Here is a 26144-nt window from a genome sequence, read left to right on the forward strand (position 1 = left end):
GTTTTAAAGGCATGCTTCTTGCAGTGTTGTGGTAAGTGGGGAAATCAGAGGTCTCTGGATGGATTAAGATGTTTTTTAAAGCAAGGTGTGACCAGACTTCTATTTGTTTGGTGTGTAATGGTGGTAAACAGAAAAATAAATTAGTAGAGAGTTGTTTTTCTCTGTGGCTTGCCTTCTGTCTACATCTCTCTGACCTCACATACTATGCTATTATGCTCTTTTTTTTTTAAGGGGGGGAGGGTTTAAAGTTCTGCCTTTTATGTTTTTGTATTTCCCACCCTCTCTGGAGCCTCACTAAACTGTTTGCCTAGCAATGGAATTGCTCAGGAAAAAGCACGGAGGCTTGTGTTGCTGAACTCATCAGATTGATCAAGAGGTAAATTCTAACAGCAGGGGAACAGGTAGATCTGCTTTGAAGAAGAGTACATACATTAGGCTTTGAAATACGTAAAGAGATGCTGTGTGTGTGGGGATGGAGGTTGGGGAAAGGGAACTGCTGTTGCCTTTTCTATTGGACATGCTATGGGCATACTATAGTGTATCTTGGGTGAAAAACAGCAATATTTACTCTTCTACAAATTGGAGGGGTGGTTTTGCATTTGAAAGGCTGAAGTTGGGCTTCAGTCATAAATGTTTAGTAGGTCTTGAAGGCACAGGTCAGAAGAGTGCAGCGCTTTCAATTATACATTAATAAAATGAAATCCAAGCAGTTACGTTTAAAAATTAATCAGTGCCCGTGATGGGGTGAGCTCCCGTTGTTCGGTCCCTGCTCCTGCCAACCTAGCAGTTTGAAAGCACGTCAAAGTGCAAGTAGATAAATAGGTACTGCTATGGCGGGAAGGTAAACAGCGTTTCCGTGTGCTGCTTTGGTTCGCCAGAAGCGGCTTTATCACGCTGGCCACATGATCCGGAAGCTGTCTGCAGACAAATGCCGGCTCCCTCAGCCACTAAAGCAAGATGAGCGCTGCAACCCCAGAGTCGTCCGTGACTGGACTTAACGGTCAGGGGTCCCTTTATGCTCAGCTTTCGCTTCTAGTAAGCTCAGTGTAGCTTCTTTTGAGGGGTGGTGGTGGTCCCAGTGTTCTCCCACCCAGGCACTGGTCCGGATCACCTTGCTTAGCTGGCTGAGCAGAACTCTCCCCAGCCCCCCCTTGGAATTGGTCACCAAGGCAGGAGTGGAACCATTCGTCTTCCAACTGGAACAGCAAAGACACCATGGTTGATTGTTTTGAAAACTGCTGAATGGTATAGGGAGACCTACCTACGGAGTCTTATTCCCCCTCTCCCTTCCTGGCAAAGACCATTCCAATATATATTTTTTTAAGGCATTTGATAGTTTTTAACCTTGCTGCAAGCCACTTAGAACACGTTGTTGAATGGCCTGTAAATAAAAAAATTAAAAAATGAATAAAACCAAAGCAGTTTCTGCACCAAAGCCAGGCTTCAAAACTTATCAAAGTGGATTTAAAATCTAGTTTCATTGAAGAGTGCTTGGAGTTGGCTGGCAACTGCTCACTCAAGGGCCTTGCCCAGGAGGGGATTGATAGGCCCATCACCCAGAGTCCAGACTGATTACTTCGGTCTTACTATTGCCTCCTTAAAGGTTGGTGGAAACCACCCTTCGCTCTGAGACAATGCCATTTATTCTGCCCTAGATCCTTCCAGATTCATTCTCTGTTCTAGATCTAATAAGCCTAGAGAGGCAGGAGTTGGGCCTTAGAACTGAGCATGTTGTTTGACTTGGGAAGGCAAACGAAAGTAAAAAGTATGTCACGTCAATTTATGAACCATATAAATATCTAAAAAGTTTTCCCAATAGCCCAAAGTACCTGGACTGAAATTTGTCAAGGGAGGAGGGAATCAATGAAGCGTGTGGGGTGGTTTAGCTGGGCGTATGCCCCATTGGGCTGTTTGAGTAATATATTGGATTACACTGTAAATTATCTTAATGTTGTAAATAATTGGATGCTAGTGTGTAAATGGTTCTGTAAAAACCCCCAAAACCCAGCTGAAATATGCCTCTTTGAATTGAGTAGTAAAGCAAATCAATGTGTTATGGTATTATGAAATATTGTGGCTTGTCTTAATTGATTTTTGATTTTTACAAGGAAATGTATTTAGTGTTTGTGTGTTAGTGTTAATGTAATTAATGCTAGCATTTTAAATGGATCGATTTATTATGTGCTTTGATTCCCCTTCTCCCGGTTCCAGTAACATCAAGAGCTTCTGGTGCTTCTGTTGCCCACCTCTCAGTGTTGCATTCTTCCCTTCCAATAGCGTTATGAGAGAGGGGAATTTCCTTAGCATCTCTCAACCAGTCAGGGGCAGATGTCCTTATACCAGCGAGCTAGTACTTGTTGAGATTTTTTACTAAGATATTTCAGCATTAGGCAGATTCAGTGTATTGGGCAAATGGAAGGTGTTGTCCTCATCTAGCCTGCACTAGGGAGCAGCCATGCACTACATCGGACAGGACAGGTGCTCTCTTTCAGCTGACGCAGCTCAAGAGTAGGTAACAGGTTTCAGACAACTGGCACCAAGGGCAGGTTCTAGAGAAACAGTTTTGTGGAACTCTCAGGAAAGGCACATGCTGACCCAGCAGAGTCAAGAGCTTAACCAAGTCCTTATATTCCCACAACAGGACGTAAGGATGACTAGACTTCTGTCCTGGAAGGACTCTAGGGAGAGAATTTGGCTTGAAGCCTCACCTCATGGTGCTGTTGAATGAATTTGGATTATGTCCTCTGCCCCCTCCAGTTGGGATCATTTAGAAAAATAAGATGGGTGCTCCTCTGCGAGAGGCAACACGAGAACAGATCTTTTCTGCAGTGGCTCTCTGCTTGCGGAATGCTCTGCCCAGGCAGGTTTGGCTGGTGCCTTCATTCTACACCTTTAGGCACCAGGCAAATACCGTACGTTCCTCTTTAACCAGGCCTTGGGCTGATTGACACCCAACACCTTTTAAAACGTGTTGTGGAAGTGCAGATTATTGGTTTGTTTTTGTTCTTATTTTTATTATGTGTTTTGTGGGTTTTATATTGTAATTTTATGTTGTGATCTATGGGTATAGGATGGGATACAGATTTAATAAATAACAAGAGCAGCAGCAGCAACACCACCATTATTAGGACCTATTTTTTGTAATTGTAAAAGAGGGTGGGTGCCGACTCCTGGAGTCTGACTCTAAAGTGGCAGTTCAGCAATAGGATGAGGAGTAAATAAAATAGCTGGAAGAGGCAAGTCAAGCCGCATTGCAACGAGGAAGCATTGGCTGCTAGTACAGTGGTACCTCCAGTTGCGGACGGGATCCTTTTGGAGGTCCAGTCGGATCCCGAGGTTTCCACAACCTGAGGACCGCTTCTGTGCATGTGCGCGTGGTGAAGCTTGGTAAAATACTTCTGGGTTTGCCATGCGCGCATCCTGAAGTTTACGTAACCAGAGGGTTACGTAAACGGAGGTACGACTGTACTACATAATGATCTCTATTATCATAGGAGTCTTGGACTCTTAGCCAGACTGGTTTCTGCCTAATCTGTTGGGGCTTGGGATATGCTGAAGTTGTGTCGAACGACCACACTAAGTGTTAGAACATGGGATTTGCATGCACAAGGTCTGATGTCCGGTGTTTGGCATCGCAGCCTAAAAAGTCGCTTGGCAGAAGAGCTGACAGGGAGCTTAACTTGCAACAATGGTGTTTGCTGCCCATCATCATTTATACTACTGTGCTAGATGGGCCAGAGATCTTATAACATAAGGTAAGTTCATATGCTTAGCTCTGCAGAAATTTGGGGAAACTGGAGCCATTGCAAGCTTTCATGGTTAAATAAACTTGATTCAGAAAGTAGGTTCTGGGTGAAGACAGAAAAATGAGATGTGGGTGTTGTGGACAGTTGGTTGTCTACATTATGTACAACGTAAAATTTAACCTGGGGTTTTCTTTTTGTCACATTTATAAGGCTCTGTGTGCAGCCAGCTCCCTTGGTCACAACAGAATATTCAGTCATTTCCTCGCTCTTTAGAAATTTATTTATTTTTGTAAGATATTTGCATTCCAGCAATGGTTTCTGTGGGTGGTATTCATATAATTAAATGTGTAATGTAATGGTCGCTCTGCTGTCTTTTCCCCCTACTCTCACTTCTTCTAAGAAACCCCATCTGTTCATGAAATGTGCATAGTTGTTTTCTTGAAGAAGCAAAAAAACCTTTTGAACGAATCATTGTTAATGTCTCTCCCCCCCCCCCACTACCATGGAAAAACTGCATCCGTGTAATGGTAGAATTCAGTTCGCATACGCACAGGGCAGAACTGCAGATGATGCCCAATATAGGAATAGGAACATAGGAAGCTGTCTTATACCAAGTCAGAGCATTCATTGGTCCATCTACCTTACTGATGGACAGTGTCTTCCGGACTTAATGCAGGAGCCTTTCCTAGCTACACCTGAAGATGTCATGGATTGAAGCTGAGATCTTCCGCATGCAAAACAGTGTTAAGGGAAAGGGAAATGTACATAGTGTAACTTTTAGTCTATGTCCACCTTCTTGACAGTCCCTGACACCCAGAGATGTGCTGCTGATTTCACCCATCTCCCCTTTATAACCCCATATTTACCATACCCCACCATAACTGAACGAAATACTTGCTCTCACTTCTATCCATCCTTGATTTGCCTTGGATTGTGGGTTTTTTTTTTTTTTTGCGAAGCTTGTTCACTGACCTGCTGCAAGTCAGTGGTGCACAGAAGGTAGCCATCATTGACTGTGACCTGAAAATGCTCAACAGTGACATTGCTGCTCTACAGGAGACCAAACTTGCTTTGAATGGCAGCCTCCAAGAGAAGAACAACACCTTTTTCTTGCAAGGAGGGCACCCAGAAGAATCACGTATTCACTACATAGGTTTTTCAGTGAAGAACTCTCTTTTGTATGTGATAGAAAAGCTTACTTCTGAAGAAGCTGGAAAGAGTCTCATCAGCTGTTTTGCCAAAGCCTGCATGGAGTTCAGCCCCACCACCAACCTGACAAAGACCAACATCTTGGGTCAGGATGTCACCAGCACTTCACGCATCAGCATTGCTGACCACATCCTTGAGGTGGTGGACGATTTTGTTTACCTGGGCTTCACCATAAGCAGTATCCTCTCCACTGACGTGGAGCTGGACAAGGATACAGTGGTACCTCAGGTTACATACGCTTCAGGTTACATACGCTTCAGGTTACAGACTCTGCTAAACCAGAAATATTACCTCAGGTTAAGAACTTTGCTTCAGGATGAGAACAGAAATTGTGCTCTGGTGGCGCGGCAGCAGCGGGAGGCCCCATTAGCTAAAGTGGTGCTTCAGGTTAAGAACAGTTTCAGATTAAGAACAGACCTCTGGAACGAATTAAGTACTTAACCCGAGGTACCACTGTATTGGGAGGGCAGCTGTGGCAATGGTTCGCCTCTCCAAAGGTGTATGGGAGGATGTGATGCTAACAACCAATACCAAGATGAAGGTCCACCAGGGTTGCATGTTGAACATTCTGCTTTATGGTAGTGAGGCGTGGGTATCTTACACCTGCCAGGAGCAACGCTTTCCACGTACCCTGTGTCAAGATGATGTTCAGTATCACACACATGAGGGACTGTGGGTAAAACCTCAGTGCCTAGGACTTGCCGATCGTATGGTCGGCGGTTCAAATCCCTGCGGCAGGGTGAGCTCCCGCCGTTCGGTCCCAGCTCCTGCCCACCTAGCAGTTCAAAAGCACCCTTAAGTGCAAGAAGATAAATAGGTACCGCTTTATAGCGGGAAGGTAAATGGCGTTTCCGTGTGCTGCGCTGGTGCTGGCTCACCAGCCGCAGCTTTGTCACGCTGGCCACGTGACCCGGAAGTGTCTTTGGACGGCGCTGGCCCCCGGCCTCTTAAGTGAGATGGGCGCACAACCCTAGAGTCGGACACGACTGGCCCGTATGGGCAGGGGTACCTTTACCTTTACCTATCACACAGATGGCAGGACGGAGTCTCAAACAAAGATGTGCTCTTCCAAGCCCACACTCCCAGCATATTCCCACTTCTGTCTCAGTGACGTGTACGCTGGCTTGCTCATGTCCAAAGAATGGAAGAAGGCAGGATCCCCAAGGACATGCTCTATAGGGAGCTGGCTTCAGGCACCAGGCCCGTTGGAAGACCAACTCTGCGTTAGAAAGATGCCTGCAAACATGACATGAAGGCTGGCAGCACCCACCTCCGCTGTGTTATGGTGAAGCCCAGGTAGACAAAATTGTGGTCACCCCTTTGCAGACCATTGCAGTGCCTGGAGACCATTAGTCAAGTTGAGGTTGTGTATCCACAACAACTTTGCTGGGCTCGGGGGTAACCCGAGTAACGCGGTCCAGGTCCGGTCCCGAATCCAAGGCTTCCGTGAGGAGTCAGTCTGACATGGCCAAGGCAGGACACGAGGCAGGAAACCAGGCAAGGTCAGGCACAGGATCACAGGCAGGTTCTGGCAAACAGCAACGTTGCTCCCGCAACCTGGGGCGGGGTCCAGCAGACTTTTATCTCTGTCGGGGCAACGGCTGGTCCTGATCCCCCGGTGACTCACCTCCCTGTCTCGCCCGAAGGCAAGCACTCCTTCTGCGAGTACTCAGGTCTCTCCTTCTCTCAGACCTTAGTCTCTGCAGCTCAGGAGATGTTGGTGGGTTACTAGACCCAGGGGCCGCCTCAGCCTCCCCTGACCCAAATGGTAGTGGAGCAGCTGTAAGTGATGGTCTAGCTGGAGGCAAAGAGGTAATCCCCGCATCTGGAGCCAGGGCAGGCTCAGGCCCCAGACTTGGTTCAGATGCCGCCTGAGGCAAAGGATCCGGTGTGGACTAAGTCTCCTCTGGCTCCAAGTCCGAGCCTGAGTCCCAGGCCATCACACTAGTGACCAGAGGAGGAATGTCGACTGGGAGGAGCACAGAAAGAAGAAAAGCCATGCTACACCTTCATCAGCACAGCCAGACGCCTTCATCTGCCCCAGCTCTAACAAAACATGTCTCTCCTGTATCGGTCTCTACAGCCACAGGCAGGTGCTGTGGCTTTCCAACAGTTTGACTTCACCCTCGAAGTCTCACTACTCCATTGTCTCCTGCTGACAACAGTCATTTTGCAAACCACCGTGCAGAATTCTGCTGCTGCTGCTACTACTATAAGAATGCTATTTTAATAAAGCTCCTTGTAATGTTGTTCTTCCCGCACACAGAGAAGATAAAACCATTGATCTGTTGCTGCATATATAATTTTTGTTAGAGGCTTCTTTTGCTGAACATGTGCACTGTTACGTGTGGGCAGTAGCTACTTAGCTGTTAAAGTGGGACCTGCGCTTCTGCTGAAAGGTGTAAAGATGGCCAAGTTCTAATTGGTTTACCCTCTGCTCCCTTGAGCATTCTTTGAGCAGTAAGGTGTTTTCGTGGTTGGTCCATTATGAAACCCCACTTCTCTAGGATGAGAATATTTATCTTCCGAGTGCCATGATGGGTTGATAGAATTGCATAGAAAGCATTGCAGCTGGGTCGAAACATTCATGTGTCCCTGTGGTCTATTGTGTTCAAAATGTCTATTTCTTTCCCTGATTGAAAGAATACTCTGTGGGGTTATATACCATGGCTGCTGTCCTAAGACAATATGGCAGGCTTCTAATGGGACACATGCGAATTGCAGGCGCTCTGCTGCTGTGATTAACTCCTCCATTGGCTCCCTCAGTCCATATGTCAAGCTCTCTGACAGGGAGAAAAATGCCACTCATTCTGACCCCCTAGCCTTTGACATTAGAGTTCCACCTTCTACCTGGTGGCGCAAATGGGGAGCCTTGCACATCTAATTCCTTTTATCAGAGATGTGCAGTCACAGTGTGCTCATGTCAGAAATCTCATGCATCAAAAACACTCTTTGTTTGAGGTTCACCCGGGCACTTTACATTAGCAGATGTAAAAAGCTAGCAAGCTCTTAAGGCTATAAAATGGAGCTGCGCTGTGGATTTTTTATGTCTAATGTTGGCAGTTTAATTTTGGACTGTTCTACTTTGTCACTGTTAGCTCTTCTTTGCCAAAGTACTTAAGGTGACATTCAGAATCCACCGCGAGTTGATGACTTCATGTCTTTAAAATGAGCTTCATATCTTTTTTTACACAGAGTGACATGTATTGCATAGCTGTATTTTCATTCCTTTTTATACATTTTTTATTTGCCTTCTCCTAATAAAATCTTCATCAAACGTAGATGCTTTCAAGATGCTTTAGAGCCATAATTCTTCATGCTGAGATTTGCTAGGGAAGAACAAAATGAAAGCAGGCTAAATATCTCTTGTTTCCCCCTGCTCTTATTTCTGTGCTGTGTGCTTTTCCGAGAGCAAAATAAAAAGAGCCATCAAAATATGTGGAATGGCTTTCAGTATGTGCTTAAAATGTCTAAGAGCTGTTGGAGGTGTTCGGTTTAGTTTCAAGGTGTGGGAACCTCTCAGTACCCAACCCAATACGGTTGGAATGGTGGTGAACTGACCACTGTGAAATTGTGTAAGAATCAACTTACCTTTTAAAATCATGGCGTCACCTGACAGCTTTAGCAAGAGTAGCCCCCCCCCCCCAGCCCTGCTGGAGTCAGGGCCACATAGCTCCCATTTGGGAGCAACACCCTTGCTTGCACTTCTCTCTCCAGACAACTTAAGGCCTCTTCCCTTCCAGCTGAGCCTTTGGGTCTAGCTTTCTGTAATCGCAAGTATCTCAGAGAAGGAACACAAGGAGTGATATTCAGGTGGACGCATGGCACACTGAAGTGAAACCCATCCCAAAAGGAGGCAGGAGGAGTCTCCAGTCTGTTATGGGGCTTAGTTATACTTCTGAGAGGAACTGGACAAGGGTCTCTCCTAGAAGAGGCTTCCTTCACATTTGGAAAGTTATGATAAGGTGACACCCATTTTAGGAGAGTCTAAAATGTGTGATTGCTCACGTGTGGGACCTGGAAGAGGGCAGAACAGAGGTGGAATGGGGGGACGTAATGGGTTGGGGTGGGCTTGTATGCGCGTGGGGGCTGGGAATGGGACCCCCGCACAAAGTGGTTGCTGCCTGTACTGGATTGTGGTTCCAGATAGGTGTAGGTGTGTGCATTTGGATGTGGGTGGTTTTTGGGCCATTTATTCATATTTTATTTACTGTTAATAGCCTGTGGACTCCTGGCTGTGTGTGACTCAAAAGCTAGCATAAGTCTGACAGACGATATGCAGAATGCTGTATTTGGAGTTTTTGGCAGGTAAACAGTATTTGATTGTGTAACCAACGTTTACTTCAGCTGAAGATACTGTTTGCTAAAGAGAGGTGTTCTTGTAGAAAAAGATGCAAACAGAAATTTTCTATAGGTCATGTGCTGGTTCAAGGTATATTTGAGGAAAAACAGTGTGAAACTGGGCTATTCCCTGAAGCTAGGATTTCAGCTACTTAGAGTTGAGGACTTGTTTGCTACATCCTTGAGTTAATACATCAAGACGCTGGTCAACATGTCTTGTGTGTTTCTTGCTCAGGGGCATGTTAATCAATCGAGAAAATCTCCTAGCTTGATTTTGTGTGTGCAAGATCTCACATGTAACTTTAGTATATCACCTAAAAGCTGATGTGTGATTTTGTGAGATCATGAGACCCTGTATGCCTGTAACTTAGAAATCGATAGTTGTTGCTCATCTCTATACTCCGTGGTGAAGTCCTCCGAATAAACCAACCAAGTCACACCTGAAAACTCTCTATGCGTGTGTGTTTGCCACCTTCCCAACAGTAGGTAGTGTCTAGATAGGGGTAAATTAATGTTTATTTATGGTTGAAATACCTTCCATTTCAATTCCTGTTTTTGTAAGCCTGCTAGTTTATGTTCCCTTGATTCAGATGAGCATTGTATGTCTAGAACATTCATTGACTGACTCATCTGTTAAATCATGCGTTCTTGCTCATGGCTGTGACGAGGTGATCATCTGAACTTGCTGTTGACGTGCCAGTGAAGAACGTTCCTGTAGTTGGAAGCATTTTTCTTGGTGGCATGCAGGTGGCGTGTGCCGTGCCAGATGGGTGCCATGGCTCATGAACTTTGGAGATGAGAAATCTGCTTGTGGTCAACGCGATGCACCTGCTCTGTCAACTCCTGTGGAGAAGCCTGCTGAGAAATCTGCACAACTCAGTGGAGCAGCGTGTGCCTTGCCTTAGGGACACGGTGACAAATTGCAGCTAGTTGCCAGAGATAGCTGAATAACAATCCACAATATATATTAAAAAATCTCTGCGTAGTGAAGTTAGGGCTTCTTGCCAAGAAAGTAACTTATCCAGAACATTATTTCATATCGCCCCCCACCCCTGGCACTTTGTTACCATAGTCCCCCGCTGTGTCCTTGGCCAAATCTCCCTTTTGCTAATGCTCTCCTGCCTATGAGCTAATTTCTCCTTATTTTTTGGCAGGGCTGGGTTATCATAAATCTTATGGATGAATGCATGGAGCTGTGAACTACAATGGCTATATGAAAGGTTCAGAGGCAGCATGATGCTGGTTATGAGTTGCTGGGGAGCAAAAGCAGGAGACACGTTCTTGGCCACGGTGGGAGGCAGGATGCTGGACTAGAAGGAACCTTGGTGTGATCCAGCAGGGGTCTTGCTATGTTCTTGACACTTCTGCCAGCAAGCCAGCGATGAGTGGTGGCTTGAGACCTTGGAGACAGTGTGCAACTGCTCTGACTTGGAATTTGGAAAAGTCTGAGGGATCGATCAGCAGATGTGGAGTTGGCAGTCCACGATTGTTGTTGCATCCAACCTCATCACTCCCTCTGTTTGGGGAATGTGAAAAACTGCTGTGCTAATTTAGATTTGTGTCTGTTCTGTAGATCATAGAATCATAGAGTTGGAAGAGACCCTGAGGACCATCTAGTCCAACCCCAGTGCAGGGATGAATATGCAGCTGTCCCATATGGGGACCGAACCTTCAACCTTGGTGTTACCAGCACCACGTTCTAACCAGCTGAGCTATCCAGGCTATAGTACCTTCACTTTCTTCTTTTACTAGTACCAACTTCTGTATAGGGTGATTATGACAGCACTTTCATCACTGAGAAGCATAATCCCCACCCCCACCCCAGTGCTTGACTTGGGTGCTTTGCAAGATGGAGATCCAATTACCTCTGTGAATTTACAGTCTAAATGACAGGCAGAGAGGATTGGGATGCCCTGGGAAATCAAAAGTGGGAGGATAACTTAGCGGTTTTATTATAGTGATTATGCTATTGATGAACTCACTACTGAGGTTTGTGTTGTCATCCTCAATGGAATATTGGATTTCCACAGCTGAAATATGTACTGAAGATGCTTGAACAAGGAGGATGTGTGGTGGTAGTGAAGATGAAAATCTATGAAGCAATTTTTCCCTAGTATTTAATTATTTTTTTGCACTTTTACACAGCCTGCACTTAGTTTTCGATCATGGTTAGATGGACATAAGGTGATACTGGATAAATACTCTCTTCCATGCTTGTGACATGTACCTCTGGGACAAGTTGGTATTTAGGCCCAGCCTATCTCACAAAGTGGTTGTGAGGATAAAGTGTGCAAGATCACACAGATCCTATTGTGAGCTTGGAGGAGAGGTGGGGTGTATACTGGAGATTCATGGACAGAGGTGCACAAGCATAACTGAATCGTACCACATAACCCTTAACCTTAATCAGATGGCCCCTTCTTCCCCTCCTGCTCTCTGTCCACTTTGGAGAATTTTCAGAATTGCTGGGATAGCCCTTTCCATCCATGCAAATGTTTTACGTTGGCACCCTGAAGTTTGGTTGTACAGTGGTACCCCTGGTTGTGAACTGGATCCGTTCCGGAGGCCCGTTCAGAACCTGAAAAGAGCGCAACCTGTGTCTGTGCATGCGCAGGTCGCGATTAGCCGCTTCTGTGAATGCGCAGACATTATTTTGCGCGTCTACGCATGTGTGAGCGGCAAAACCCGGAAGTAACCTTTTCCCGTACTTCTGGGTCACCGCGGGACGCAACCTGAACAAGCGCAGCCTGAAGCAATGAGATATGACTGTATGTGCTTTGAATATCCTGTTCCTCAACTAAGGAACAACACCGACGTCCTGTCTCTCCATTTCCCCTTATTTCTTATTCCAAAATGCACATATTCAGTATGACTCTCAGTGTGGAATAGATACCCGACAGCACCCTTTTACAGTGTGTGCTGTTGGTATTAAATGTTGAGTTGATGTTTGAAACTGTCTGCATCTGGTGGCTCCCAATAAATGATAACAAAATGAATGATAATAAAATAATAGAATAAAATAAACGATAATTAAAACTTCCTCACTGCTTCGCTCCTGTCTCTTCTCCCCTATTCTGCCCTGGCACTGACTAATAAACAGTGTTTTGCTTAACATTTCTCTTTTGCTTATAATCTGTTTTGCTCACACTTACCAAGGAAGTTCTCGCCTTTTTAGTAAACTGCGGGGGAAGGAAGTCACGGTGGTGTTTCATGTTATCGCCCAACTATATTCCCCATGTAGAATGCTTGACATGGTGAATAGTGAGCCCTGCCATGCTTGGTTCGTGTCTTCAGATGTGGCTGCCCGCATGTTCTTGTCTTGGCACCTTGTTGTAAAGGAGGCTTGGATGTTACAGTGGTACCTCAGGTTAAGTGCTTAATTCGTTCTGGAGGTCCAGAACCTGAAACTGTTCCAAAGCACCACTTTAGCTAATGGGGCCTCCTGCTGCTGCTGTGCCACCACCGCGCGATTTCTGTTCTCATCCTGAAGCAAAGTTCTTAACCCGGGGTACTATTTCTGGGTTAGTGGAGTCTGTAACCTGAAGTGTATGTAACCCGAGGTACCACTGTACTCCCTCCCTGCCCCCTGGATCCTAGACTTTGAGATCCTTTAAGACAGCCTTTGCCTACCTGCTGCCCTCCAGATGTTCTGACTTTGGCCATTGGGAGTTGTAGCTCCAAAGGCCAAGTGGGCACCCGGTTGCCAATGGCTGCTATAGGAAGAAGCCACACTCTAGGGTAGTCTAATTTCCATGCGTTTTCTGGCAGGGCATCCAGTTGTGCGATTTCCTACCCCCGCAAGCCATTGTTTGCTGCCAAACAGATGGCAACAACTTAGCAAGAGCGAACATTCTCATTTTTAGCCTTCCATTTGGAAGCGGTGGCTTCTAGAAATGTGGCTTTGAAGCTTCCAGCAAATGTATTTCCCCTCCCTTCTTCTGCGCAGTGCTCCAAATAGCTCTTCAGACGGTCCCAAATAATGAGTGTGTTCTGCAAGGGGCAGCTGGACTCCATATGGTGTGGCATTTTTATCTGTCATTTGCTAGATAACATACTGCAACCTTTGCCCGCCATATTTCTAAATCTTCACATCCATTTGTTGAGGAAAATTCCTGTAAACACTAAATCAACTTTTAAAATGTGTACGTGGCAGTGCCTGGATGTAGCACTCAGTGGAAGAGTGTTAGATAGAAATAATTAATTTCTCTTGCATTTGTGTGTGTGTGTAGAAGAGTGAAGTATCACAGTAAATTAATAGAGATTCCATCCTGTGTGAAAGATTCCCTTTCCCCAGTCTTGTTTCAGTTGTTCCTCAACAGTACATCGTAGATATAGCAAACTCTGTCATATCATTTCCGTCGTCACTATTGACTTACATAGAACCTAATATTTTTCTAAACTCTAAACAGGTAGTAAAAAACCCCCACAACTTGTACCTGGATCCTGACCAGCTGAATGAATGAATCTTTGCGTCAGCCATTGGCCATAGCAATAAAATAACAATATGATATACAAAGAATAGAAATACAGTGGTACCTCGGGTTACAGATGCTTCAGGTTACAGACGCTTCAGGTTACAGACTCCACTAACCCAGAAATAGTACCTCGGGTTAAGAACTTTGCTTCAGGATGAGAACAGAAATCGTGCGGTGGCGGCGTGGTGGCAGTGGGAGGCCCCATTAGCTAAAGTGGTGTCTCAGGTTAAGAACAGTTTCAGGTTAAGAACGGACCTCCAGAATGAATTAAGTTCTTAACCTTAAGTATCACTGTAAAAAGTCAATTATATAAAATACATTTTAGGGTTTTGAATCAATAGTCAAATAGTGGATCTTATTCTGATTGCCCCAGCTAAAAACCTTGCAGCCTTTGCTGTCACCTGCTTATCTTGATCTGCCAAGAGAGAGGACACTGTGGCAGTGGTTGGGCTTCCCGGAATGGACAATAACAGCGGGGGATAAGCTGACCAGCTGGTGGACATGGTGCATGCAAAAGGAGGGAAAGCAAGTCTAGGAGTAGCTGCTCCTTCAGTGACTGGTAGATGGCACCAGGCTGTTCGCTCCCTTGCCATGATGTCCTTGCCATGACATTATGGGGCTTAAGGTTTTCAGTGGCTACTAGACAATGGTAGATATGGCGCATGAGACTCTTGATCTTATGGTCGTGAGTTCGAGCCCCACATTGGGCAAAAAGATTCCTGCATTCAAGGGGGTTGCTCTAGATCAGTGTTTCCCAACCTTGGGCCTCCAGCTGTTTTTGGACTACAACTCCCATCATCCCTAGCTAGCAAGACCAGTGGTCAGGGATGATGGGAATTGTAGTTCAAAAACAGCTGGAGGCCCAAGGTTGGGAAACACTGCTCTAGATGATCCTCGTGGTCCCTTCCAAGTCTACAATTCTGTGATTCTGCTGTCAGAAACAGTATGCTTCTGAATACCAGTTGCTGGGAATCACAAATGGGGCGAGCGCTGTTATATTGAGGTTCCACTCATGGGCTTCTCAGTGAGGCATCTGGCTGGCCATTGTGAGAACAGGATGCTGGAGAAGAGTCACATCCACCCCATACGTTTAAAACACATGGCTTCCCCAAGAGATCCTGAGAAATGCAGATTGTTAAGGGTGCTGGGTGTTAGAATTCCTGCTCCATGATTGCAGTCATGGGATTTTTGTTCATCAGATGACGGTGTATGTTTTGACTCCGCAGAGTGGGAAGTGACAGAGACAGGATGTTTGTGTTACTGTGTTCCATGAAATGGGACTACAGTGGTGCCTCGCAAGACGAAAAGAATCCGTTCTGTGATTCTCTTCGTCTAGCGGTTTTTTCGTCTTGCGAAGCAAGCCCATTGAAGGATTAGCGCTATTAGCGCTATTAGCGGCTTTTAGCGGCTTATCTGCTGATCAGATCAGCTGATAAGCGGCTTAGCGGCTTAGAAAAGGGGGGGGGAGGAAAAAACCCCGCAGGAACTCGCAAGACATTTTCGTCTTGCGAAGCAAGCCCATAGGAGATTCGTTTTGCGAAGCACCTCCAAAACGGAAAACCCTTTCGTCTAGCGAGTTTTCCGTCTTGCAAGGCATTCGCCTTGCGGGGCACCACTGTATTGTCCTTTGTTCTTTTTTCTCTTTGCTGTCTGATGCTAGAGAGAGAGGGAGCCATGTTGCAGTGCTCCATGTGTGTTTATATGTAAATAAAGTAGATTAGCCAAAATGCTGAGTTGCTGAGGTCTGTCACACGCATGATGCGCAAACTCTGCAGATCCCTAAGTGTGCCGGTGTCGGTTGGCATCGGTCGCTGTGATGTTTGGGCTGAAGAAAGCTTATGAAGCTCCTGAACGATCGACCAGGAGGGAGAGAACATGCCAGTCGGGCATATATTATCTGCCAGGGTCCTACTCAAGTGTAGGCTGAACTCCTGACACTGGGAACTGTAGTTCTGTGAGGGCTAAATTGCAGTTCCCATGATGGGCCTTTGGCCTGACCCAATGGGGCTCCTCTTACATTTCTTGGGAGGCAGGGAGCTCAGCCTCCCAGTGACCCAGGGTCTTCTTGCTTGCAGCCGTTGCCAGAACGTGCCTGTCTTCAGCTTTTCAGTCTCTGAGCAACCTTGCTGCGAGATGCTGTCTTGCTTTTTTCCTCTTCAGAATGAACCAAAAAGAGAGCGAAAGGATGAGGAGCATTAGAAAGAACCCATTGGGAAACTGCCCCCGAAAATGTGATATTAAAATCGATGATAGGCCTTGACCTTTTATGATACTGTACATTTTAAAGCTTTCTATTGATTTTTCTTTTAATAGCATGTTTATTTTAGAGGACTGGCAAAGATCCGAGGAAATATAAAAACAAATTTTTTCTTCTGTACCTGGCTTTGAACAAAACACTTGATATTTTGTGTGTGCGCCTTGCGTTCTCTCAGCGTGGTGAGTGGTAATGTAACGGATTTCAGAGCTGTTTTGATATTTGCTATATGTCATGATGAAATCTAGGCACACTGTGCAGTCTTTCAGATTTTGATGGCTGTTCTGTCTCTCAAAATGAGTTCAATATTTATAATACCTTTCGTTGAGTGCTTTTTTTGACAGTTGTGCATTTTTTGTTTCATTTCTGACAATGTGGGTGGGGCCCAATGCAAGACCCATCCCATCCCATCCCAGTACTGTATCGATCATTTCTGGCCTCTATTCAAAGTGTTAGGTTTTTACCTACAAAACATTATAGAGCTCAGGACTCCCAATATCTAAAGGACTGTTTAGCGTTATATGAATGAACATGCAAATTGCACACTCCCCTCCTTTCCTCTGATATTGCAGTAAGTATGGGATTGGAAACTTTTTGCTTCAGTTTTTAATTAACCACAATTTGGCATCATGCCAGATTCCAAACTGTGGTTAATCTTTACAATATTTTGTTGAAACAGGCCAGTTTCATAAGCCATGTTTTGAAGCTGGCTTGTTTCAATAAACCATAGTTCAGACTAACCACAGTTTAGTTAAAGTGGATGCAAACTTTTCTCATCTCTTTCTTGTGACTGCACTGGGGGGTGGGGGGAGCAGAGTGTTCATTGGCCGAGGGTCACGCAGGCTTATTCACAAAATGCTACCATAACTAGCTTAGTGTTTTATCCAGACAAGGCTAATATGAGCTCATTTCATATTTCCCAGTCTGCAAACTATGGTTTGTTGAATTGTCCAAGCTGAGCTAATAATGGGGAGGAATTCAGTGGTAAATAGGTAAACTCCTGTGCTCTGCCAGCTCTCTCCTGGATCTAAATTCTTCCCAGGAGCTGCTTATTCGGACTCATTTTAAAAACATGGACACGTCTGGAGAAGATAAGTGCTAAAGTCACATGAGAAAATAGAATTCAAAGCATGGGAATGGGAATTAGAGAGATAGCTCTCATAAAACCCCAATTTTAGGTGAGTCCCCCCCACCCACTTCAGTCTTAAAATGTGGTATTTCAACAGACAGATTGGATGTACAGGTTCAGCTTGATAAATGTTGTGTTTTACCGGAGAAATGAGACACTGGAAGCTACTTTGCTATGTTTGGTGATGGAGCATTAGGTAAATACTGTACCACTGTAAATTACTGGCTGGAGAAGTAATTTTCTCCTCATCATCTTCACTAGTGGGAACTCAGAAGGAATGTTTGCTTCTAGATGGAGATTTTTCATTTTGTAAGATAGCAAATGGAATAAGCATCGAAGAGCCATTCAGATTATTGTTTCGTGTTAATCTGTCATTTATTTGGCTGAAGGACTAATGGACATCTAAAGTACTGGGAAGCTGCTTGGCAGGACCTGCTGAAATGCAGGGGAGCTGCTCAGCAGACCTTCTGTGGCCCTGCCCAGTTCTCATTGATTTTTGTTAAGGCGTGGAGATATTGTACATTACATGATTGACTTTCTTATTATTTAACTTGTGTTCTACTCTTCCTCCCAAAGGAGCCTGTCTTTGGAATCATTCCCTCCGACCTTTCAATGGCTGTGTAGTAGTAAATTATAGAATCAAAGAATTGTAGGATTTGAAGGGACCCAGAAGTCATCTAGCCCAGCCCTCTGCAATTCAGGAATCTCAACTAAATCATACATGGCAGATGGCCACCCAACCTGCTCAAAAAGCTTTAGTGAAGAAGAATCTGCCACCATCTGAGACGATCTGTTCTACTATTGAACAGCTCTTACTGTTGGACAGTTCTTCCTGATGTTTACCTGGAATCTCCTTTCTTGTAACTTGAAGCCATTGGTGCGAGTCCTCCCCTGCAGAGCAGGAGAAAACTACCGTAGCTTGCTCCATTTTCCATGGGGCATCCCTTGAAATATTTGAAGATGGCTATCCTATCTGCTCTCAGTCTCCTCTTTTCCAGGATTGTTGCCTCCAGGAACCCTACCCCTCACATTTTGCACCTTCCTTATTGCCCAGTTCAAGCTCTGGGTTGAAGGCTTCCTTCGAGTTGGTAGCCCTTTCCTCGGGTCCCTGACAACTGCAGTGATTTCCAGCTTCCATCTTTTTCTGCAGCACTCAGGCTCATTAAATATTGAGGTCGGCATTCAGGAACATTATTCGTTCATCAATATTGCATTGTGACCTAAACTGCATTGTTCAAAACATTTTAGGATGTTACACAAGTCTGTCAAACGACATTAACAAACCTGCTCACGTTGAAAGTAAGCACAAAGTGACAAATGGCCTTGCACCGTAAACGTGTCCCGCGCTGTGCGTCTGGCTTGGTGCAAATGCTCTTAGGCTGGAGCTGTTGCGCACACACAGCCGTGTTCTGTGACAAGACCTTTTAAAAGTTGAAGCCAACCAGATGGGATGGGTATTTTGATTCACCAAAACATCTGCTGTACATCGTCGCTAAACATAAAGGGATCCTGGTATTCTGTTCAACAGCAAGGAGATTCACACCTTGTTACATAAGGCACAGTAAAGTGCTAATCACTTTCTTGACCCCCGGAGGCCACGAGATAGCAAGAGCTGCAATTGTGCAGGTGCACGTTGACCCATTTAAAACTGCAACTCTCATGGGATGTGTCCTCCCACCAGTAGGGTTCTTTACTTCCCTTTGATAATTCCGTGGGCGTTTAATGTGGTGAACCTATTGAAATACTAACCAGGTTTGAGTAGAGACTAAAAAGGTAAAGGTAAAGGTACCCCTGACCATTAGGTCCAGTTGCGAACGACTCTGGGGTTACGGTGCTCATCTCACTTTACTGGCCGAGGGAGCCGGCGTACAGCTTCCAGGCCACGTGGCCAGCATGATTAAGCCACTTCTGGCGAACCAGAGCAGCACACGCAAACGCCGTTTACCTTCCCACCGGAGCGGTACCTATTTATCTACTTGCACTTTGACGTGCTTTCGAACTGCTAGGTGAGCAGGAGCTGGGACTGAACAACGGGAGCTCACCCCATTGCGGGGATTCGAACCGCTGACCTTCCAGTCGGCCAACCCTAGGCTCTGTGGTTTAGACCACAGCGCCACCCACATAGAAACTAGGTAGCTATTTATAGCTATTTCAGGATATGCTGGTAGTGTGTCTTAATCTGCAGGAGTCTCCTCAACAGTAAGTGTTCTCTTTCAGGTTGCAAGGGCTCTTGGGAATCATGGGGCATCAGGAGCACATTAAGATGAAGCTGGACTCTCCTTCGTTGGAGGTTTCTAGGCAGAGGTTGGGTGGCCACCTGCCACAGATGCAATAGTTGAGATTCCTGTATTGCAAGGTGTTGGACCAGATGTCCCTTGTCCCTTAGGGTCCCTTCCAACTTTATAATCCTATGAGTCTATGACAAGCATAGGAGCACCTGTGTAGGCATTGGGAACCTATGTAGGCAGTACATTCAGATACACATACCTTTACTGGCAAGTGTTTCTGACTGTCTCCAGTTTACTCTTTTGGTCTTTTTTTAGCAATTAGACATAGAAGCACGACTGACTTTCTTAGCCTTCCAGTACCTTTGGCTGCGCTATTGAGTATTGGAAAACCAATATGTCCGGGTAAGTGGCGGAGCTGGCAGAGTGAATCCTCTCTTGCTAAGTTAAATTATTCATTTTGTCAAGCTAACGTGGTTCATACTGTGTGGGATGACTTTTAGCATGGTATCGTAGACTAATTACAGCATTATTGTCAGTTCAATATGGAAGTGGGGCCTAGGAAACAATGTGCTTCAGAAAATATTATGAATCCTGCCTGGAAGAATATATATATGGCTCCCCCCCACCCCCCCACAAAAAAAATCTGAAGTAGAAATGCAAGATCATATCCCCAATACATTATTTAATATCAATTATTACTGCAAGCAGCTTAAGACTTAAAGCAGTAGTCTCCAGCCCTTTTAGACTTTGGATCCACCATTAACACAAATGTGCATTTGGACACCCATTTTTTCACATCTCAAGGAAGTCAGTTCGGTGCTGCTAACACAGCGGTTTTACCCCCTAGAGCATGGGTAGGCAAACTAAGGCCCGGGAGCCGGATCCTGCCCAATCACCTTTTAAATCCAGCCTGCGGATGGTCCGAGAATCAGTGTGTTTTTACATGAGTAGAATGTGCCCTTTTATTTAAAATGCATCTCTGGGTTATTTGTGGGGCATAGGAATTTGTTCATCCCACCCCCCCCAAATAAATATAGTCCGCCCCCCCACAAGGTCTGAGGGACAGTGGACTGGCCCCCTGCTGAAAAAGTTTGCTGACCCTTGCCCTAGAGGCACACTCCATTGTCTCTCGAGACAGACAGATGCCGACAATGTTTGCGTGGTGGTAGTGCGATACCCACTTTACATTAGGCTGTGACCCAGTAGAGGGTCCCTGATGCGCCAGCTGAAGATTGATGATTTAGAACAGTGGTTCCCAACCTTTTTAAGGACCCCTTTTAATTTAAAAAATGTTTACAGATGAGAAAGGAGAGAGAGTGAGAGAGAATGAGCATGGCAGGGGGAGACAGAGAAGGGAGGAATGAGAGAAGAAACTGGGGCTGACCGCCTCTCCTTCCCCTGCATGGCAGCTGCCAGCAGAGAGCCACCATCCCCTTGCCTACCCCAGCACTGTGCAGTCACCCCCTCCACTGCCAAACAGGCGATGAATCGGGGACTGTACCATGGCGGTCCAAGCCTGCACCATATCAAAGCCTCCGTCGCTGAACACCTTCCCCAAGAGAGGGCTGCCTAACCACTTAAAGTGGTACCTCGAGTTACAAACGCCTCAGGTTACAAATGCTTCAGGTTACAAACTCCGCTAACCTGGAAGAGTTACCTCGAGTTGAGAACTTTGCCGCAGGATGAGAACGGAAATCGTGTGCCGGCGGTGCAGCGGCAGCAAGAGGCCCCATTAGTGAAAGCACGCCTCTAGTTAAGAACAGTCTCAGGTTAAGAACGGACCTCCGGAACGAATTAAGTTCGTAACTAGAGGTACCACTGCATTTGCTTGCTGCTCGGTGAGCAGTGAAGTTGTGGTTTTAAAACAGATGCTTAAACTGTGGTTATCGAAGTCACGCATTACTGATTTAGTTATGCTCTTTGCTGTTGCTTGTTTTGATGGTATTTTGTATCTTCATTATGTTTGTAGCTTATTGGCCAAAGTACATGTTTTGTCCTGCATTCTTGTTGTTGTTTTAAAGTGATCATTTAAATAAGTTAGGAAACTAATATTTTGGTATTCGGGTAAGTATAGCTGAAGGAATGTGGGTGGCACTGTGGGATAAACCACAGAGCCTAGGGCCTGCCAATCAGAAGGTCGGCGGTTTGAATCCCCGTGACAGGGTGAGCTCCCATTGCTCAGTCCCTGCTCCTGCCAACCTAGCAGTTCGAAAACACGTCAGAGTGCAAGTAGATAAATAGGTACCACTGCAGCGGGAAGGTAAATCACATTTCCGTGCACTGCTCTGGTTTGCTAGAAGTGGCTTAGTCATGCTGGCCACATGACCCGGAAGCTGCACGCCGGCTCCCTCGGCCAATAAAGCGAGATGAGCGCTGCAACCCCAGAATCGGTCACGACTGGACCTAATGGTCAGGGGTCCCTTTACCTTTTTAAGTATAGCTGAGTAAAAAAAGTAGGGTGTAAAGCAGCCCCTCTGACTCTTTTCCTTTCTCATAGCTTTCTTAGAAAAGACCCACAACAGTTACTATGCAATGTGCATAGTCTATATAAATGCCTACAGGTATTCCTCCTACATAGCAGTGTCCGACTTTGCCCATTGATTCCTCCTTCATTATTTATTTGCTCAAGAGCAAAGCTGACCGGCTTCCTTTGCTATATGTTCAAAGGCCACAATGTTTCAACACCATCCTTGAAGAAGTCACTCTTTTCGCTGGTGCAAAGAACCTTGTGCTCCAGGTTTTTGTTGCCCTCCCGCAAGAACACGCTCAGATTGATTGCAGGACACAGCACAGCCTTTGCCCGCATTAATCTGGCGCAGATGCCAAGGGTCAAGGTGATGGGCTTTTATAATCAGCTGATTGCTCTGGGATTCTTATTCTCTTGTCCCACACTGGAAGTTTATTTATTGGTACCGTGTCCATGACCTTTTGCATGATTGTTTGGTATGGGAGAAACATTTTGTTGAAATCTAGGCGAGGCTCTATATCTAGCCAAGTTCCCCCCTGAATTCCTCCATGAATGTCATGATGACAACAAATGCAAGATAATAAGAGCCGTGGTGGATCAGATCAGTGGCTCATGTGTTCCAGGATCCTGCATCCCATACAGTGGTACCTCTGGATGTGAACGGGATCCGTTCTGGAGGCCCGTTCGCATCCAAAGCAGAACGCAACCCGCGTCTGCGCATGCGTGGGTCGTGATTCGCCGCTTCTGTGCATGCACATGACGTCATTTTGAGCATGCGCAAGCGGCGAAACCCGGAAGTAACACGACCCAGAAGTAAGCACAACCCGAAAACGCTCAACCCGAAGCTACTTCAACCTGAGGTATGACTGTAGTTGCCAGTCTTCCCTTCCAATCTGTAGAACAGCTAGAATGGCAATGAAAATAATCAAGGGGCTAAGTGGCTAATTTTGGGGGTGTGTGTGTGTTGAGTGTAGAAAAAGGTGAGTAAGGGAGAGGGGACGTGACAGAGGAGTATGACATTATGCATGTGAGGAGAAAGTAGATAAGAGCAGGTTCCCATCCCTCGAATACAAGAACCAAGGGGCATCCAAGGAAGTTGAATGTTGGGACGATTCAGTACAGACCAGAAAATAAACGACTTATTCACACAACACATAGTGAAACTGTGGGACTGGCTTTAACAAGATTCAGTGATCTGCTGTCCAGGGTTTCCCAAACTTGGGTCTCCAGCTGTTTTTGGACTGCAATTCCCATCATCCCCCTGTCCACTGGTTCTGCTAGCTAGGATAGCTCAGTTGGTAGAACATGAGACTCTCAGGGTCGTAGGTTCGAGCCCTGTGTTGGGCAAAAATATTCCTTCATTGCAGGGGGTTGAACTAGATGGCCCTTGTAGTCCATTCCAGCATTATGATTCTGTGATATTATATTGTAGCATAAGACTTTTGGTGGTTGAATGCGGTATTCTATGTTTATGATGGCTAGGTCCCATTAATTTATTAAATCAGGTTGTCTGTGTTGAACAAGCTGGATCAGTATATATGTTGCAAATTTTCAAGCGTGATACTTTCCTGGTACATTTGTTGGTGCATGGCCACCAATAAAATATGTCATTTCCCATCTTTCGTAATTTCCCTTTGATTTGGTGTTTCATATTGAACTGCAGGAGCTGCTCGACTCGATTGCAGTGCAGAGAAAATCATTTTGATACTTTTTTTGTGTATTTGAATAGTTCTTGAAGTCATTAAACTCAAATGATAGGGCATGGTGTGCATCTGTGTGCTTGCATATAAATTTTAGGTCTCAGATTTTCTTTTAACATTAAGGTAGTTAGTAGTGTTCATTGTTGGAGATTTAGCTGGTGTGTGTTTTCTTTCAGTTGTGGTGCATACTGAATGCCAATCAAATGTGCTGGGAGAGAAAACTACTATAAGTTGATGCACGCAAGTGTTTGAGATCTTAGGACAGCGCTGACTTGTGTTTGTTTCATTAAGCTCCTTCAAGCCAGGCAATTACATAATGCAAATAAGTCAGGTTGCATTCAAAACGGTCCTTCTTTGCACTGAAACGGTGGTGAATCTAAAATGAGTTTGGGATATTTGTGCATAAACTTTGGTCAATAATACTTGGCTGGCTTCATTGCAGTGGTGATGTCTGATGTCAGAAAAGGCACAAAAGTTCACTTGAAATAGTTTTTGTTCTGAGAAAACTTCAAGATGAAAAAGGCTTCCTTATTATGAAGAGCCTGTCATGAGTTCCGGAATGAGTTTTATTTACTAAGATGGCTTTCTCATATCCTTGTCCCCGTTTAACATTAAAAAGCCTGGGCTTTTAACTTCCTATATTGTATGACGTTGAAAGGCCCCTGTCCCCGTTTCTTGTCTCCTTTCATTTCATCTGGATAATTGTGCCTTTTATGCTTGTTTATATAATGGTCCTTTGCAGACATAATGTCCATCCATGAGCTGCTTGACTTCAGTGTGATTAAGTGCTTCATCAGAATACCTCAACCAACCATGGTTGAGGCATGGCAGTCAACCGGGATTGTGCTAGCACCCAAGCATTTTGGAATGCCCTACCTTTGGAATGCCCTACCTCAGGATAGGGACGCGGGTGGCACTGTGGGTTAAATCACAGAGCCTAGGACTTGCCAATCAGAAGGTCGGCGGTTCGAATCCCCGCGACGGGGTGAGCTCCCATTGCTTGTTCCCAGCTCCTGCCAACCTAGCAGTTCGAAAGCACGTCAAAGTGCAAGTAGATAAATAGGTACCACACTGCACAGCGTTTCCGTGCACTTCTCTGGTTCGCCAGAAGCGGCTTAGTCATGCTGGCCACATGACCCGGAAGCTGTATGCCGGCTCCCTCGGCTAGTAAAACGAGATGCGCACCACAACCCCAGTAGGCCATGACTGGACCTAATGGTCAGGGGTCCCTTTACCTTTATCTTAGCTCAGGATATTTATTTGGCGCTTTACTGCTGACATTTTGTTCTTGACTAAATACCATTTTCCTGGTAGGTGTCTGGCCTGTCAGATCTTTGTAGTCCTTTAGTTCTGACTTTAACCTGCTCCTTCTGATTCTAGACTGCTCTCTGTCACAAACTCTTCCTGCTCACTAAGCCCTGTGGCCTCTTCAGTTTCCAACACCACCGTCTCCCATTCTTTCCCCTCTTCTCCATCTGACCATGTATCGTCGTCCCACCACCAGTCCCCTGACTCTGTGCCTTCTTGCCCTGGGGGTTCCCTTGGGGGGTTTCCCAGCTGGTGCCTCCCACCACTCTTCTGCATTCAGCCAGTCCATGACAGCAGCCTTATCTCATCTGCTCTTTTGCATTTTTATTTTTATTTATTTTATTGATTCTTGTTTTCGTATTGGTTTGAATTAGATCTGCATGGCTCGTATTGAGGGAGAAAGGCATGGTTTTAATGAATATGGTTTGCATGAACTGTGGTTAAGTGTTACATGTGATCAAGTGAAATCATGGTCATGGTGTCTTCCACCTATTCAGCCCCTGCTTTAAAGGTAACAAGCAGCTGCCACTTAGGTCTCCATGTATCTTCTTCTTCCTTGGTGTTCACTCGTAGCCGAGTAAGATTGTCTTCCATGGTCTTAGAATCATAGAATCATAGAATCATAGAGTTGGAAGAGACCACAAGGGCCATCGACTCCAACCCCCTGCCAAGCAGGAAACACCATCAGAGCACTCCTGACATATGGTTGTCAAGCCTCTGCTTAAAGACCTCCAAAGAAGGAGACTCCACCACACTCCTTGGCAGCAAATTCCACTGTTGAACAGCTCTTAACAGTGACTCCACAAGTGACTGTGGAGGTCAATTCTGGATCCACATGTCCTTCAACAGTGAGGACATAGTTTTCCGGGTGGGAGTTGATCATGGTGAGGGTTTGCCAAGACTGCCTTCCTCTTAGCATGTTTCTCCCTTGCGTCCTGAGTTCGAGCATCTTCAAAGCCCATGACACCTTTGGTAAAGGCTGTTCGCAGGCAAGGGTTTCCCAGTTGTTGGTGTTTATACTACATTTTTTAGATTTGCCTTGAGACAGTCTTTAAACCTCTTTTGTTGACCACCAGCATCACACTTTCCATTTTTAAGTTTGGAATAGAGTAGTTGCTTTGGAACTTTTCCTTTACCTCTCCATGCCACTGGACAGGGTTTAGCTGAGGAGGTTAAAATCCAACCTTGGGTTGGATCCAGACCAGCTGTTCCATAAACAGAAGGACACATAGAGGAGGGAGAAAGGTTGTTTTCTGCTGCTCCAGAGAAGCGGACACGGAGCAATGG

General features: G+C 45.5%; 1 protein-coding gene across 1 annotated transcript in view; it reads left to right on the forward strand.

The window, feature by feature from the left end:
• The window catches only part of CHCHD3 (coiled-coil-helix-coiled-coil-helix domain containing 3), a 203884-nt gene that overhangs the window by 42395 nt on the left and 135345 nt on the right, over nt 1-26144 (forward strand). The window lies entirely within an intron of this gene.

This window comes from Podarcis bocagei (genome assembly GCF_964188305.1).
Source record: "Podarcis bocagei genome assembly, chromosome: 10".
Classification (NCBI taxonomy): Eukaryota; Metazoa; Chordata; class Lepidosauria; order Squamata; family Lacertidae; genus Podarcis; species Podarcis bocagei.